We start from the raw sequence: 13248 nt of genomic DNA on the forward strand, positions 1-13248 counted from the left end.
AGACACGGCGCAAGATGCAAATTTACCTATGGAATGCTAATCAGACTATAAGGAAACTGGAGCACACTACAAAAGCTGCGTCGAAATTTTTCAGCAGTCATTGCTATACCTAATATCAAAAAATCTTTCAAAAAAAAAATATTAAAAAAAAACAAAATTTTAAAATTAGATCTGAAGCGCTTCTTTTTTTTTTTAATGCCAAAACTCAAAACAAATGTTGACAGATAAGTTTCCAGCTTTACTAACTTCATCTAAACTGAAAAATTTTTCGAATAAAATATCATTTTAAAAATGTTCTGTCCTCTAAATTCAGCAATTAAATTTAATTTAGTTCCTTTAATAAATTATGGTTTTTAGAGATTTAATATAATTGTAAACGGTTTTTCGAAACCAACCAATTTTTAATTAACTGCTTGAAGATTGACTCTGAGACTGTTCATCTTTTTGTACAAAATTGTGTAAAAGTGGACGAAAATTTTTACTTGTAAAGTGGATAAGTCAAATGTCTGACTAATTTCCAAATCTCATAGCTTTATCAAAAGTAACAGATTTTTATACGAAATATCACGTCCTTTAAATTCATTCTCTATTTAAAAATTAATTAATATTCCAAAATATTATGATATTAAAGCAAGAGGACCTTTGTGTTTTTCTAAAATAAAAATATTTTAAATTTTATTTTAATTTTTTAATCAACTTATTAGGTTAAAATTCTTACTGGAAAAACTTTAAAATCCGAAACAACATATTCTAATTCACCTGTTCAAAATTTCGCGATACATGGAGTCAAGAGTAGCGCACCCTTTGAGTCATTGCAACTGATTGTTGCAACATATGGAGAACAACATGTGCAGGGTCCAACGTAAAGCTCTTTCAGCACACTGTTCTGCAGCGATTTCCCATTCCCATTATTCCCCTCCCCACACCTCCCCTCGGCGACCATGCAAAATACGGCCACCCTCTGTCTCTTTCCCTCTCTCTATCTCTGACTGCTGTTGCACTCTCTCACAGCAGTCGTCTGTCTCCAGTTCTTCCCCCTTTGCCCCTCATCCCACACTCTGAACACTGCCCACTCTGCGACGGCGGCGCTGCCGTTTTAGCAACATTGCAATCATCTGAAAATTCCATTCCAATCAAATTAAAAACTGGCGTCTACCTTTTTATCATTTTCTTATCAGATCTCAAGATCTGCCGCAGCGATGCCTTCTGCTGTGCGCCTTTTATACACGAGTTGGCCACATACTCCAAGTGTGTGTGTGTGAGTGTGTGTGTGAGTGTGTGTGTGTGGATGAGGTCTGCGGTTCTGGCTATGGCACAGACTGCGAGGACGGACTGTGGTGCGACTCTTTTTGTTGCTGTTTTCGTTTTTTATATAATAAGCAGATCTTTGTCCCAAAGAAACCGTGGCCATAATATATCAATATAAACGCATACACACACACATAAACATAGTGAGTGAGCGCCTGGGAAGCAAAGCACATTCATGGCTCGGACTCGGACTCGGACTTGGAGCTGGACATTGACTTCGACTTCGACTGCGACTGCGACTTGGACTTTAACTGAAGAACTGAAGAGGATGCGGGGGCAGGCAAATGTGGCAACGGCGACGGCGTTGACGATGCCGATGCTGAACGACGATGAAATCCATTAGTTTTGCACCTTTGCAACATGTTGCAGCATCGCCGTTGCCGTTGCCGTCGCCAAGTCGCCGAGTCGCCAAAATGTTTGCTGGCCATTGGCTTGAACCGCAAATTGGTAAAAATTAACACGCTGCTTTTGCTCTTGACCAAAAACGGTCAACAGCGAAGCCCATTTTGCTTTTAGGCGTCTGTCGCCAAAATTCCTTTCATGACGCTGCGATCTCCCCATCAAACCAAACCATACCTCCCCCCTCCTCCCTCCTACCCTGCCACCCTTGCCCCACTGTGCCGCGTCCTACTTTAATGCCATTGGCCATTTCATACTTCAATTTAATAAATTAATTGGCTGCGGTTCGTTTGCCATTTTTAGTACGAGACGAGCGGGGAAAAAGGAGCGAGGAGGTAGCGACATTGTGTGCAACTTTTTGGGATTTTGAAATGGCCAAAAAGTCACACAATAAACAGATAGAAATCTCAGTTGCAGTTGCTGCGCTAAAAATCTACATTTAATATGTTTCTTCTTATTTTTATTTCTCCTGTTTAACTCACGCATTCCTGTTGCTCCAACTTCGGATTGGATGTCGTTTTCTTTTTTTATTCTTTTTTTGTTTTTATTATCTTAGGTGTTAATGATTTCATTTTTGGCCACCCAATTGCCACGACATGCCAAAAGGCTGATCGTTCGTTATCTGCACCGTTGGGCATGTGCAGGTCCCACACTCACATTCACACTCACACTCATACTCACACCCATACTCACATTCACACTCAGACTCAGAGTCAGACTCATTCTCATGCTCTTCGTTCTGGAGGCAGCTCGGCTTATCGCTTTAATCTCTTCTGACAGTGATTATTGCTGTTTGCGGATTGTGCAATTGATGTGCGAACTTCGACACCGTCTAAAAAAGAGGAGCACAAGAAAGAAACCAGAATACGAATGTGAGAGAGATGCAGAGAATTGAGAGGATCGAGATCGAGATCGAGACCTCTACCATCTTGGCTGTCAGCGCCAGGCAGCTTTTGCAGTCTCTATTTACAGCAAAAGGGCGGCTCGCTTTTAGCACCCAAATATGATGTCATGGCCGCGGCCTCAGTCGGAGTTGGACTGGGAGTTGCAGTCTCAGGCAAAGTCTCAGTTCAAGTCTCAGTCTCAGTCCCGCTGCTGTAAGTCGAAACCCCAAAAAGGGCAATTTTTGAAATCATACGCCAAACATGGCGCGACATAACTGCAGAGATGGGAGCTGGTTAGCTGGCCATCTCTAGCTACCCATCTTCCCAGCTTCCAGCTACCAGCTCCAAAAGTGTCCAAAGCGAGAGAGCAGGGAAGTGAGCATTGTTCTTTGCACTGTCGCTTTCGCACTTCACAAAGGGATAGAGTTCAATTTGGTTTTCTGTCTTCTGCATTCGAAACAAAAGACTTAAGCAACGAACTTGCTCTTGCTTCTGTTTCTTGTTTTTTATTTTTTACTTTTCGGTCTTGATTTTTTGCAGCTGAACTGTTGCTGCTGCTTATGTTGCAGTGAGAGTATTTTGGACCAAAAAGGTGTCGCTGATTGTCTTTTAAGAGACATCGGCATCGGCATCGGCGGCGCCGCCATCGACCAAGGCGCGTTGACAGTTGTTGTGATTGTGATTGTTGTTGCCGTTTTGGCCGCGGCTAAGACTCTTCTGAGACTCGGAGACTTGGAGACTTTAGCGCTTGCATTGTTGTTGCCGTCGCGTCGTCTGGAATGCGACCGTCGACTCCTTATGCCGGTGCATTCAATCGAATTCAATTGTTTTTGGCAGTCGCAACGAAAAATACAAAAAAAAAAAAATACAAAAAAAATAAAGTATTATAAAAGAAACCCCCAACAAAAATTGCAAAACAGTCGGCCGCATTCCCACACAGATCAACGCTCAGATCAGATCAGATCCGTTCAGGGGCGGAGTGAAGACAACCGGGTGCCAATATCCACCCAGAAGCGAGAAGTGTTTGTCTGTCTAAAGTTTGCGCCTGCCGCGGTAGCTGCTGCCATAATCAGGCTGACCATCCTCCAATCCAATCCCACAAGCTGGCGCTAAAACCTCAAGCGATAATCGCGCATCAATTCGTTTTATAATGATGACGAGCACCCAGCAAAGCAAACAGTTGAAGCTAAAGTTGTTGTTGTTGTTGTTGCTGTAGTTGTAGTTGTAGCTGGAGCTGTGGCAACGAGTCCAGCATCGATGCTGGTGGCAAGATTATCTAATGCTGGCGATCTCCATGCCCAGCGCCAAGTGTGAGCTCAGCCAATTGGTTGCCGCAGATCGCACAGTGCCCCCTTTGGGGACCTTGAGCAGTTTAGACTCTGGCCTGGCCAGCGATATGCGATATACTCATCCAAAACCCAGGCATATTTACTTTGTGAAGCAGTTCTTATACACAAAAAGTAAAAAAATCAAACTTTCTTGAAATGTATTGTGAAAAACTCAAACTAAATATATAAGTAAACTTCAGAATCTATTAAAAATAAATAAAATAAAGTTTTATCTATTGCACATTTAGTACTTACAAAATTATACTTAAAATTCTTATTAATATCAGAAGTAAAAATCTGGAATGCGGAGCCTTTTTAAAAACATAAAACCAAATTTAAATCGTTTTTTCCTTTTATTGAAAATGGTTATACATTTTTATGTGCTGTTCTACATTTTTTTTTGTTGAGAGACAGTTGAGCCTGAGTGTAGTTAACATATGGCAATTGTATTTACCTCGAACTAGTTCACATATTTTTTGAGCATTTTAAAGTATTTTGCTTAATCGAAAATTTTTTAAAATATTTTAAGAAAAATGTTAATTTTGATACTGGGAACAATATTGAACATATTGAAGAGGCGTTAAAAAAATTAGTACACCATATTCACCCTCAACTGTATAAAAAAAAAATATTTTTTTAAAGAATATATGATTATATTTAATTGTAATATTATTTGTTGATTATTAGTTGTTGATTATTAGATTATAAGATAGTCTGGAATAAGTTATTTTGCTTTAAATTGTATAATTCTTTATGGAAAAATTAGAATATTATATTTAATATAGCTAACAATTTAGTAATTTCATTTTTCGGTTACGTTACAATTGTCAATTGTCTAAGAAACTTGTCAAAATTCACCATTATTTATTTATTTATTAAAATTTAAAAATTTTTAAAGAGTATCTAGTGTTTATTGTGATACATTCTTACTTCTACCTATGTCGCCTTGTTGTTGTTGTGTCATTAAAAGTTGCCGGCACCAAGTGACCAGCCGGGCAGACAGAACGGCAACCAGTCCATGTCCGCGACTGGAGGCAGCTTCTCCTGCCAGTCTTTTCTATCTCCTTCTCTCTCTCCTTCTCTCTCTCTCTCTCTCTCTCTCTCTCTCTCTCTCTCTGTGTCTTTACTCTTAGCTGCCCCCTTTGATGTGCCCCTCTGCAAGTGGCAATAGAAATCATTAGCAGCATCGCTGTTGGCCTGGCTTACTGGCTTTCTGGCTATCTAATCTGGTCTCGATGGCGCTCGCCTTCTTGGCTACCTCTTCTGTTCTCGCTTGATTTCTGTTGATTTAAAGCGCTGATTACTAATTTTATTAATTTTTCAACGACCGGCAGCGACTCGGACTTTAACTTGGACTTGGATTCTGGCTCTGGGCTATTGAATGTTTATATTATGTTGTTGTTGTTGTTGCTGTTGCTCTGTTGAACTGTGGAGTTCTCTGCTTTTGGTGCCTGTTGTCGCTATTGATTTAGTTGATGTCTTTATGAAGCATTTGAAACACGACACTTTATTTTTTCGACCTGGAGAGATTCTGAAATTAAAAGTGATTTCATTTAACGGTAAGAGGAGAGGCGCCTTTTGAAGTGGCATCGAATGATTGGCAATGTGGCTCCCTGTATCCTTGGCTGCATTCCAAGCTGGACGGCAGACCAAACGACAGGCAGCTGGCAGCCAAACTAAACTGTTGGTCTTAACCCCTTGATGACCCTCAAACGGTGTTAATCAGATCATTTACACAAACGACACGCACATCGGAAATTAACAGCTGCCTCAGGGCCTAAAGCTGACCTACAAGTGGGAAGAGACCACCAGTTAACAGCTAGCTGGCTAATAGAAATGCCCAATGCAACCCTTAGACAAATTCACATACACACACACGCACACACACATGCAGTCACTAAATATGAATCAATGTCAGGGGCAAAGCGTGCGGCACAAAGACGCAGCTTGCTGGGCAGGACATCGGGACTCCAGGAGAGTCTAGGCTACCGAAACGGCACGCAAAGACAAATTGAATGCAAACAAAAACAACAACAACAAACAAACTAATTCCAAGAACACACACAGCAGACGAGGAGCTGAAAGAAAGGAAACAGCCAAAAACCTGAGTCTCAATGAATGAATGTAAAAAGAATTAAAGAAAATGAAAACCGAAATGAAGGAAAGAAAAGAACTCTCAGATCGGCAGAGATCGTGTACGCAATATCAGCGGATAATTGAGCCTAATAGGATTTTAAGTGCACACACATACAAGCATATATTGTTGTCCCACTGTGCCTAAGAACTTAGGGCCTTAGGAACTCAGGAAGCTGTGTGTGTGTGTGTGTGTGTGTGTGTGTACGAGGATAACGGCTGACGACAGACGACTGAGAACTGAGAATTGTGAACTGTGGATGGAGGAGAGAAATCCGTTCCGGTCATTAAACGTACCGCCCGCCCCTAGAATCGAGTCTTCTCTAGCTTCTCTAGACAGTCGACGTCTGCAATGAGTCAGCTGACTTTGCTTTTTGTTTGTGTTTGCGCGCTGAGGTAAATTGTGCGTGTTGTGGCATGAAAATATCACCGAGAGTGGGAAAGAGAGTGCAGAGGGGAGACAGACAGCAAGGAAGAAAGAGAGAGAGAGAGAGAGAGAGCGCTCTAGAGTCAGGAAGGAAGAGAGAGAACTAAACAGGAAGAATGACCTGCTGCTTGGAACACACAATGGGACGCATGTCGTCAACCGTCGACGGTCAGACCGTCAGAGACCAAAGCCAATGCCAATGCCAACTTTAAACCCAAACTCATTGCGCCAGCAGCGATGACGAAGACGACGACGACGACGACGTCGGCTTATGACGCTCACACAGTCAGACAATTAGCGAGACAATGAGATTGAGATGCAGACGAGCGGCTTTATGCCTCACCCTTAAAAACAACCCAGCTATACACTCAGGAAAATCTAATTATATATTTTTAAAATATTCACTTTTATTGTGATATTAAAATTGTATTAAAATTGGAATTATTCTTTAAAATAGCAAATAATTTCCAAAAACACAAATTTTAGGAAAAATTTTCTAAAAATTTAATTTGTTTAATTTAATTAATTTGAGAAAATGTGGCTTAATTGAATCAAAATACTTTCTAAAGTACTTAGAAACAATAATTATAATAAATGCAAAAATATAAAATATTAAGGTAATATTAGAGTTTGACAACCCTGTTATATAGTTGTCTACACTTACGGAAATTTATTTGTTATATTTAAAGAAAACTTGAAATTTCGAATTTTCTATACTTAGAAAATAATTTTCACAAATTTTAAAAAATCTATTCCTAAAATATGTATTCGGAAGAGCATTTCTAAAACTTATGACAGTCGCATTTGTTTAGCTGTTCGACGGTTTTCCTAAATCTCAGAAAATTTAATTATAATTTAAATAAATACTTTTTAAATATTGTAGAAACAAATTTTCTAAATTTTATTGCGAATTCAGACAATTATAAGTTGAATTAGCGTCAGATTTTTTCGAGTGTATAAATTTGTGTGTGTTCCGACAACGGAAACACAGCTAGATAAAGTTGTCAGCTGATCTTTGACTAGCTGCCTTTGGTAGGGGGCGTGGCATGTGCAGTCATTATCCAACTATCGAACGACCGACCACCGAATGATGCGGCAATTATATGCAGCAAAACTCACATTAATTAGAAGCCCAAGAAGAGACCTTTTGCGAGCTGACCAGGCCAAGAAGCACCCTTCGAAGCTTTAACAATGGGACTGTCTTTGGAAGATTTATAGGCAAAGGGCTTTAGACACACACACACAGGGACAATGAGGCGAGTTTAGAATTTCAGAAATTTGCAGACAGTCGAGACATTCAATCAAATACAGCAGGCCATGAGCTAATCCAATTGAAAACGAAAACGAATCCAAATGCAAAAGTCAAACAAAAGAAATTCCAGACGAGTTTTGTGCTGAAATTTATGCAGATGATTTATGTATGAAACAGCGAATCAAACGAATCAAATTGTGACTCAGAGCAAAGTTAAAAGGCGCTGCTAAAAACAAAACTAACTTTACGATCGTCAGCACACTTGCAACTATGACATATCCATAGATTTTAGCCATAAGACACACACAGTGTTGCCTTGAGGCCAAAAAACTCAATTAGGCAACAGTCTTTCCCTTTTCTCTACCTCTTGCTGTCGCTGTCGCTGTCGTTGTCGCTGTCTCTATCTCGCTGCCAGCTCATAAAATTTAATGACAACGCTTAATTATAAAATCAATAAGAGACGCCGCACACGCCGATCACCTCAAAGGGAAGAGAGAGGTGAGAGAAGCGAGAAGAGAAGCTTGAGGTTGAGGTAGGATCCTCGTTGCCATAAGTTTGTCAATTTAGATGGCACAGAGAGAGAGAGAGAGAGAGAAGCGCGAAACAGAAATCACGTTAAGCGCAATAAAAAGCGCGAAACATTTTAACGCGTCGCGGCGATAAAGTATCTGAAAACATTGCCCCGACAATGTCCAATTCTCGACTCTTGAATCTCGACTCTGAGAGGCATTATCTTAAGTAGCGTTGAGTAGGCCACCCCGAGAGCAAGATGCCCTGGCGATAATTTGATGAAATGATGTCTCAATTAACGCTCAATCTCACACAATCACAATCACAATCCCAATTCCCAATACCAAAAAGCGGATTGCGTGTGAATTATGCAATTAGGAAAATGATTTTTATTTCAGCTTAACAACCCCTCGATTTCCATTTCCAAATGAAAATATTTTGCCAATTCATTAGGTGCGCTGTCCAAATATTATTAAATTGAACGCGACTGAGGGATGGGGAGTTGCTTTTGCCGAGGGGTGGTTCCAAAATTTCCATAAATAAATCGTAATTAAATTAAAACGCACAACAAATGAGCGAAATCAAACAAAGAGCCAAACAAAAATAAATAATGACAGCAAAAAAAATGAGAAAAAAAATAAATAAAGAGAAGAAGAAATCAAGACACAGACGGAGAAGAAGACGAAGACACAGAAGGCAGCAGGCACAAAGCAAATGAAGTCAAGGCAGAGGTAAATTCAGCGGGGCAAGGAAGAGAGGCACAAGGAGCAGGAATAAGGAGCAGCTGTCGCAATTTGCTGTGCACAATGGAGGACACACAGCATCGGGCAATGGGCACACTTCCCGAGTGACCTTTTTTATTTGGCGTTTTTGGCAGGAGCCATAAGAGAGAAGCTAAGGCATTCTGAGAGCAGACAGAGAGAGAAAAAGAGGCAGAGGGAGAACGCCACATGCGCCACGTGCTAAGTAGTTGATCCTGCCAATGCCAATGTCAAAGAAAGAGGGCAAAAAAGAGAAACAGACAACAGCAGCTGCCAGCTGCAGGACAAAACAGAACAGAACAGGAACCAAGGAACTAAGGACCTGCCTGTCAGGGACGCGATCTATAGCACCTGCTTCTTTGCTTCTCTGCTGTTCAGCTGGGCGTGCTCCTGCTCTCAATCAGAATGTCACTCGACGCTCTTCGTCTCCATCATTTTTAATGGCAACAACAAATGAGCAACAAGGTGCCAAAAAAACAACTTGCAACTTCCCCCCAGTGTTGTCCTTTTAGCTTATTTATTGCAAGATCTTTAATATATTCAAATGAAAATGCATACACATTTTTCAAAGTGCTTATGCTACAAATCTACAATTTTTTAAATTTATTTTCATTTTATTCTTTCGATTGGAAAATGAAATTTTATATTTAATATATATAAGTTGTTTTTTAAATCATATTTTGAAATTTGATTTGAAATTCTAAACTACTTATTGAAATTTGAACGTTCACTTTCTCTTTAAAAATAATAAATACTATAGAATCTAAATCATAGAGTTTGTTTTCTACAAAATTATAATTGTTGAAAATAATCCAATTTTATTTTATGATTTGTCCTGTAAATATTTATTGCTTAACTTAAAGTAAGTCTTAAGTCTTAAACTAATAAATCAAGATATTGCGAATGATATTTTTTAAATTATTTATTGCTACTTTAAGTTTCCTAAACTAAATTAAATACACTTAATTTTTGCACTTTAATTTTATTTAGTTCACTTTATCAACTTTTATTTTCATATCTAGCTAATTTTGTGTGACAAATTCTGACAACACTGCTAACACACAATAGTAGCTAAATATCTGGCATTAACTCAGACTCCTAAATCAACTTTTTTGGCGCTATCTCTAACCAGTTACCGTTGCCAGTTACCAGTTACCAGTTGCCAGTTGTCGGTTCCCCTGGGCTGCTTGGTGTGCGGCTAATTAATGAAGGTAGCCGCTTTATCAGCAAAACTGTCTGACGCCGGACCACACGAGAGTTTTGGCCTTTTGCCTTTGCCTTTGGGTTACCCAAAATTCGACTCACATTCTGTGCGATGACTCAGAATCTGAGAGAACACTCGAAAATTAACCCCTCAAAAGTTTGTGTTTTAGCACGTGGTTTGTTGCAAGTTTTGCTGCTGTTGCAGCTGCCCCTGCAACACCTGCACCTGCACCTGCCCATTAGTCGCACTGATCGATAGCTTTGCAGAATGTCCGACTCGCATTTGTATTTACGAGTTTATTCCAAAAGCCGCTTTATAATTTGAAACAAAAAAAAAAAAGAAAAAAAGAGAAAACATCGCCTTTGTCCGCCTTCAAGTCGCCTGGCTAACTGCATTTAACAGTTGCAGCAGCTGTCTGACCCTTTGGCCAGAATTGAAATGACATGCAAGGGTCCTCCAAGGGTTTAACGGACCAAAGACAGATATATATTTGCTTCAATTAAGTTAAGCTATCCATTATACTTAGGAGCGTCTGAAAGCAATTGAAAGGGAGTTTATTTAAGACAAGAAAAGTAAAAAGACACAGCAATACGAACTATTATTTATCTATTTTAAAATTCATTTTATTAATTTTCTGTTTTTTATGCTGTTTACTTTTGCAACATACTTAAAAAAAAGACAATCACTAAATTTAATAAAAGTTAAATTTTTTCAAAAGTTATTAAGAAGAAAAATTTAACATATTCTTAAATTCTTAAATTATAATAAGATCTTAAAATTTTTAATTTGGATTAAGAGCTTACACCTTTTTAACTTGATAAATATAAATAATGCTTGGTTACTTTAATTTCTTTACATCGGAATTAGAGCTGGCATTTGTATCCATTTATTTTTACTACTCACTTTATTTTCTCCATCTATCCTTTTCTTCACAAAAGATAATTTAAGTAAGCTTAGCTTTCTTCCTCATATTACTATCCAAAGTTCGTCTCTTATTTTGTCTACATGATTAAGCTTCCTTGTTAGACAGCCGCCAAAGTTGTTGATGCTGGAAAATGGACTGAAGTTGCAGCTCAGATTGGTTGCATGAACAAAGTAGGTAGAATTTATGGGTAAACTAAGTGATATATCTACTTATTAATAGGCTGCTGTGCCACTGCTCTGGGGGCAATATCTTTTCTCTCTCACTGTGTGAATGCCATTTAATATTTGTCTACTCAACTGGAGGGCAACTAGGTTTGTTGACGCTGTTGTTGTTGTTGTTGTTGCTAGTGTTGTTGTTGCTGTTGCTGTTGTGGCTAACCGTGGCCAATGCCAATAAACAATAATTCCCATGACTGCCACTAAGGCGCAACGTACACAACAACTTCCCAGACACAGCGACGACGACGAAGGCGGTCGACTAGACTTGTGAACTACTCACGGCAGCAACAACAACCACATAGGCAACAACAGCAACAACAACAACAACAACAACAGGTGAGATGTATTTGTTGCTGCGCCACACCGAAGCTGGTTTTTTTCTCCTACTTGACGTTCATCATCATCAGACAGCAGCAACAACATTTGCTATACACATCAACAACACACACTTACACAGCAGCAACACACACACGTACACACGTACACGCACACACACTTTCGCAACGAGTCTGTGAAGTTGGGGCAAAGTTGATCTGCGCTTGATCTTGTCATTAAACGTAGTTCGTAATGATGTTGCTGCTGTTGCAAGTTGCAAGTTGCCAGTTGCTAGTTGCATGACCGCCGCCAGCCAGCTGGACTTATTGAAATTTGTCTTGGCCTCATGTTGCAGCAACATGTTGTTTGTTGCCGTTGGCTACCAGTTTTTGCCATACACTTCCTAAACAAAATAGGCTCACAATTTGCACACACACACACACACACACACGCACACACAGCCTTTCCCATTTCCACGCGCGGAATGCGGGCAGTCAGGCCGTCCTTGAGGCGGCTGTTGCAACTTGCCATTTGCCACTTGCCACTTGCAAGTTGCAAGCCTGCGTACATCGTCATCCTCATCGTCATAGTAAATAACTTGTTATGGTCAAATATTTCAACGTTGCCAGCCATGACATGAGCAGCTTCAACTCCTAGATGCAGTAACAGGGGGCATGTGGCAGGGGGCAAGCTGCAGCCTCCATCAGTGCTTAGTCAAGTTGACAGCCGTTGACTTGGTTGCAGCCTGGAAGCGTTTGCTTGCTTCTAAATATCTGTCTGCGGTATTTGTTGATAAGCATGCCACAGCCACAGAAGGTTGCCCCACAACAGACAGACTGCTGTTGTTGTTGTTGTTGTTATTACACTAGACTGCGAGGCGTCCCAGCACTGAGCCTCCTTCTCCCTTCTTCCATCTCCCTTCCTTCCATCCTCTTTATTCCACTACTTACTTGCTGCGTATTGAGCTGAGAAATGTCACTGCTGTCAGTCCAAGGCTACAGATAGTTTCCAAGGCTCACTAACTGTCTTCTCTCTCCAATCGTCGGTCTTCTCCCTGCAAATTATTTCAATTGCCGCTGCGAGGCAAGAAATGTGAGCGCAAAACTATCAGATATTTTTATTATTACTCCAGGCTAATCAACTAGCTTTGTGGCAAGAATTTGTCCACAAACTTCCACTGGAATGTGAACTTATTTGCAGTCATTGTCTCCCTCTCAAATGAGCAATGATGAAGTTTTTGATAAAGTGTCAAGGGGAAGGTATAGAAAAATATGACAGTGATGACCAAAAATTTGAATTTTCTAAATAAATAATATTTTGATGCAGAATTAATATACAGTCCAAATAATGATCAAAATGGTATTCCGCATGAAAATCGGTTAAGTTTTGGCAAAGTTATGACAGCTTGAAGTTTTTGATAAAGTGTCAAGGGGTAGGTATAGAAAAATATGACAGTGATGACCGAAAATTTGAATTTTCTAAATAAATAATATTTTGGTGCAGAATTAATATACAGGCCAAATAATGATCAAAATGACATTCCGCATGAAAATCGGTTTAGTTTTAACAAAGTTATGACAGTTT

Source organism: Drosophila innubila (genome assembly GCF_004354385.1).
Source record: "Drosophila innubila isolate TH190305 chromosome 3L unlocalized genomic scaffold, UK_Dinn_1.0 0_D_3L, whole genome shotgun sequence".
Taxonomy (NCBI): Eukaryota; Metazoa; Arthropoda; class Insecta; order Diptera; family Drosophilidae; genus Drosophila; species Drosophila innubila.